Below are 5,474 nucleotides of genomic sequence, written 5' to 3'. Positions count from 1 at the left end.
AGCTTCTAAAAATCTTGAGAACTGCAGTGAGCCAAGTACCTGCTCCAGAAGCACAGACAACCTCCCCAAAGGGCCAGGGATGCTTTAGGCTTCGCAGCCCCAAAGACAGGGAGATCGCCTTCCCAGGCGTGCCTTTCGCTTGCCCCTTCTTCATCCCGATGCTGCTCCTCCTCTTGCTCACTCTTGCCTCGCTGTTCCACAAGACACCTCTTCTTTCTCTGCCAGCTGCTGCCAAGGAAGGAGGACATGGTTAGGCCTGAAAAGCGCCAACTCCTCCACCTGAAGGAAACGGGGATCCCTACACCCCGCGAGGGAGCTCCCCAAGGCACCACCCGGCCACCACCCACCTGCCCGCAGAGGCCCCACCTCCGCAAAACCCTCCTACTTCACCTTGTCTCACCAAAGCGACGCACAGCAGAGTTCACGCCGGTGCTGGAGCTGGGCTCGGAGGCAGGCACCCTGGGCAAATCCAGCTGGGCATGCAAGGCAGCGGCCAAAGAGGCTGCACCCCTGCTTACAGGGGGCTCGAGCCGCTGCCTGAACTGCAAAGCGCCTGGGACTCCAGGGCACTGGCCGGGCCCTCACTTACAGGGCAGCCCTGGTCCCAAAGGCCCACAGAGGCTCCTTCTCTCCGATTCAGGGGCACCCTGACTCGCACCCCGCTAACGGGGCGGTCACCCCACACAGGCTGCCAGCTGAGCACTATCCAAGAGTGCTGGGCACTTTCTGCCCTGAAGGCAAGTGAATCGGCAGCAGTGGCTGGTGACTGTTGCAAGGGCTTTTCCTGGGAGGTTTTGGGGGCTTGGGCAGAAGAACTTCCAGAGGTGGGTTCCTCGTCACTTGGGACAAGCTGCCACTTGAATGCAGAGCAGCTGGTTGGAGGGTGACTGGTGTTTGGGGCCTGCAAGTGGTGCTTGCTACCCTAAATCTGCTGCCTTGCCCTGCCGTGCCCTGGTCCCCTTGCTCTCTGCTCTCAGCCCCAGGAGCAGCTTGGGAGAAAGACAACCACGGGGGAAGGCAGGAGGCTGGGGGCAAGGGGCCTGTTCTGGGCAAGCAGGGCCCATGTCCTGCCCAGGCAGCCCTGGTACTGGGAAGCCCTTTTATTGCCCTGAGCTGGGCCACTGCCCCGGAAGCAGGGCTGGGGCCTCTGCTCTTTAAATGTCCAGGCTGCTGGGCACCACACAGTGAGAAAAGTGGGTCTAAGGCGGCTGAGCCTGGGGGGGTAGGGGGTAGAAGGGAGGAAGGATGGCCAGGGACCGGGGAACACTGTGGGGAGGTCCCTCTGAGGGCCAGCGTCCCTCTCTCCTCCGGGCAGAGGAGCTGGTGCTTAACTGCGCCCTCCTTCCTTGGCAGCAGCTCCCGGAAAAGAAAGAAAGAAAGAAGAGGCATCCATCGTGCGTGGAACCACGAGGCAAGAGCAGAGGAGGAGGGGCAGGCTGAAGAAAGGGGGAAAGGCACTCTGGGCAAAGGGACCTCCCTGTCACCGGGGCTGTGGTCACACAAGAGCATTTTGACGCTTCTGGGATGGTTTTTATGGGTCTGGGGGAGGTACTTGGCTCAGTGCTATTCCCTAGATTTTTAGAGGCCATTCCAATTCTGTGGTAAGAACTCACAACTTAAAAATCTTTGCCTCTGAAAGGCCGGGGCCAGGGACACCCACCTGATTACAGGGGGTCCCTCCAAGCACCTCCCACCGAGCGCAGGCGGCACGCACAGCCCTACTTACAGGGCAGTCCCCCGTGGCTTGGCACACACTCCCAACAAGCCCCACGGAGCCCGAGGCTCCGACCTGCGCCCCACTTAAGGGCTGGCCGTCTTGGCTGCAGCACAACACCACGTCTTCAGGAGCCCAGGGAGCGACCTCGACCCCAACTGTGGGGAGGTCGCCCCAGCCAAAAGCAGCGCCAAAGGCAGGACTGCGCCCTCCGGCACAGCGCTTCCTCAACCTGCACCCTCTAAAGGGCGAGGGAGGGCTTGCTCCTGGTACCTGGCTAGGGCAGCCTCCCCAGCCCTGCTTACAGGGAGGGCAGGCTGCTCCTGGGGACAGAGGGCTCCACGGCTCGTGACACACGCCCCGAGTACAGGGCTGTCACGCTGGCAGGTCACCAGCAGGACAGGCAGCCAGGCAGGCAGAGACCCAGGCCCAGACTACAGGCAGGTCGCGCTGCCCATGCTACGACAAGGCGGCTTCGCCTTAGAAAGAAGGGGCAAGCCCGGACTCTCCCTCCACTCATGGGCTCAGAGGGGACCCCCCACTGCTGCACAGAGCTCTTCTTTCCCTCCTGGGAAGTTTAAACTAAGTTAAGCTAAACTAAGCTAAGCTAAGCTAAGCTGCAGCGATGTTAACGGGGGCCTAAAGGACAAGCTCACTCGCTCACTCACACCGACAAAGACAAGGACACACAAAGAGAACTTCCCAGAAGAGAGAGCGAGCTCTGTGCAGTCAAGCTCTGGGGAGCCATCCCTACCCCCGAGCAGGAGAGGAGAGCCTCAGACCTGCCCCCTGGGCTGCATGGAGGCCAGAGGAGCCTCAACATGCCAAGGGGCTTCACGGGTGGCCAAAGGGCAAATGCCATGACACGCCCCAACTCCAGGGGGATCACGCTGGCCAGGCTGCCAGCAGGCAGGAAGCTGCTGGGGCCAGAGGAGCGGGGCGCACGGAAAAAGCCCTCCCCTGCTTACAGGGCGGGCTTGGGGTCCAGAGAGCTCCATTTCCCCCTCGGGTGCGGAGACGGTGGCTCTCACCCTCCTTACAGGGTTGCCACTCTCTCCGGGCAGCCTAACCATGGGGCAACATGGCAAAAGGCCAACGACCTGAGCCCTGGTTACAGGGAGGTCGTCCAGTGCAAAGCCAGCCAGGGCACCAAAGGCGCTGGCAATGTTTTTGTGTGACCACAGCCCCGGTGACAGGGAGGTCCCTTTGCCCAGAGCACCTTTCTCTTTCCCCCTCTTCAGCCCACCCCTCCTCCTCTCACTCGCTCTTGCCTCGCAGTTCCACACAATGCCTTGTCTTTCTTGCCCAGGAGCTGCTGCCAAGGAAGGAGGGCACAGGCAAGCGCCAGCTCCTCCACCTGGAGGAGAGCGGGACGCCAGCCCCCGGAGGGAGGTCCCCACAGCACTCCCCGACCCCCAGCCATCCTTCCCCCCTCCTACCCTCTACCCCCCCGGGCTCACCCACCCTTCTCACCGCCATGGTGCCCAGTGGCCCGGAGGGAGGCAAAAGAGCAGAGGCCCCAGCCCTGCTTCCAGGGCAGCGGCCCAGCTCAAGGAAATAAAAAGGCTTCCCAGTGCCAGGCAGGCACATCCCCAATCCCCAGAGGGGGCCCCTTCCCCCCAGCCTCCCACCTTCCCCCGTGGTTCTCTTTCTCCCAAGCTGCTCCCAGGGTTCAGAGCAGAGGGAAAGAGAGCTAGGGCAGGGCATGCCCAGCCCCACTCATCTCAGCCCCACACCTCTGAAAGGCTGGGGCCAGGGACACCTGCCTGCTTACAGGGGGTCCCTCCCAGCACCTCCCATTGAGCGCAGGGGATGTGCACAGCCCTGCTTACAGGGCAGTCCCCCTCAGCTTGGCATGCTCAAAAGCCCCGTGGAGCCTGAGGCTCTGACCTGTGCCAGAGTTATGGGCTGGCCATCCTGGCTGCAGCACAACAACACGTCTTCAGGAGCTCTACTTCCCCCCCAGGTGCAGAGACAGTGGCTCTCACCCTTCTTCCAGGGTTGCCACTCTCTCCGGGCAGCCTAACCATGGGGCAACACGGCAAAAGGCCAACAAAAGCAAAGACCCAAGCCCTGGTTACAGGGAGGTCATCCTCCAGCACAAAGCCAGCCAGGGCACCACAGGTGCTGGCAACGCCCTTGTGTGACCACAGCCCCGGTGACAGGGAGGTCCCTTTGCCCAGAGTGCCCTTCTCTTTCCCCCACTTCAGTCTCCCGGGCTTCTTCCGCTCCTCTTCTCGCTCGCTCTTGCCTCGCAGTGCCACACGACGGATGCCTCCTCTGTCTGCTCCACCACCAGCTGCTGCATAGGCAGGAGGACGCCGTCAGGACCGAGGGACGCCGGCCCCGCAGGAAGCTCTCCACAGCACCACCCGAAGCCCGCCCATCCTCCCACACCTACCCCCTATACCTAAGCCCCCCTCCCCTACCCCCACCGGAAAAAGCCTCGCAAGATCGGCTTTTCTCACCGAATCGGTGCTCCGGTGCTCCCTGCAAGGACGAGTGCCAAGTGCCCTCTGCTGCTCCGGGCTCCGCTCCTCTACCGCTCTCGGCGCGCGCTGGACCTCCGCACCTCCTGTGGCGATGGCTGACCGCGCCTCCCCGAGACGGCGCTCCCAGACCCCCTGAAGGCGGTGACCGACGCCCGCCCGCCCCGAGGCGATCGCAGACGCTCCCCACGAAGGCGGCGCCGACCCCGCCAGCCCGCCCGCCCCGAGGCGATCGCAGACGCTCCCCACGAAGGCGGCGCCGACCCCGCCAGCCCGCCCGCCCCGAGGCGATCGCAGACGCTCCCCACGAAGGCGGCGCCGACCCCGCCAGCCCGCCCGCCCCCAGGCGATCGCAGACTCTCCCCACGAAGGCGATGGCCGACGCCCGCCCCGAGACGATCGCGGACCCGCCCCTTCCCCAGGCGGGTGCCGCTCCCTTTCCCCTCAGGCGCTCCCTCTCTCCCTCACACAGGCGCGCGACGCCTGTTCCCGCCCGCTCGCGCCCCTGCCCCCGCCCCCGCCCTCGCGAGGCGCCGGGGCGACGCCTGTTCCCGCCCGCTCGCGCCCCCGCCCTCGCGAGGCACCGGGGCGACGCCTGTTCCCGCCCGCTCGCGCCCCCGCCCCCGCGAGGCGTCCGCGAGACGCCTGTTCCCGCCCGCCCCCGCCCCCGCAAGGCGCCCGCACGCCGCCCGGGGAGCGGGTCCGACTCCGGCGGGAGCCCCCGCAGCTCCGCCGCAGCGCGGCACCGCGCAGATAGTCCCCGCTGCGGGGCGGGCAACGAGGCTCGGGGGCTGCGGCGGGCGCGGGGCGCGTGCCCCCTCCCCGGGGGGGATGCCTCGCGGGGGCGGGGGCGCGAGCGGGCGGGAACAGGCGTCGCCCCGGCGCCTCGCGAGGGCGGGGGCGGGGGCAGGGGCGCGAGCGGGCGGGAACAGGCGTCGCGCGGGCGCCTCGCGGGGGCGGGGACAGGGGCGCGAGCGGGCGGGAACAGGCGTCGCGCGCCTGTGTGAGGGAGAGAGGGAGCGCCTGAGGGGAAAGGGAGCGGCACCCGCCTGGGGAAGGGGCGGGTCCGCGATCGTCTCGGGGCGGGCGTCGGCCATCGCCTTCGTGGGGAGAGTCTGCGATCGCCTGGGGGCGGGCGGGCTGGCGGGGTCGGCGCCGCCTTCGTGGGGAGCGTCTGCGATCGCCTCGGGGCGGGCGGGCTGGCGGGGTCGGCGCCGCCTTCGTGGGGAGCGTCTGCGATCGCCTCGGGGCGGGCGGGCTGGCGGGGTCGG

Source organism: Haliaeetus albicilla, chromosome 7 (assembly GCF_947461875.1).
Source record: "Haliaeetus albicilla chromosome 7, bHalAlb1.1, whole genome shotgun sequence".
NCBI lineage: Eukaryota > Metazoa > Chordata > Aves > Accipitriformes > Accipitridae > Haliaeetus > Haliaeetus albicilla.
This window is presented reverse-complemented; position numbering follows the sequence as displayed.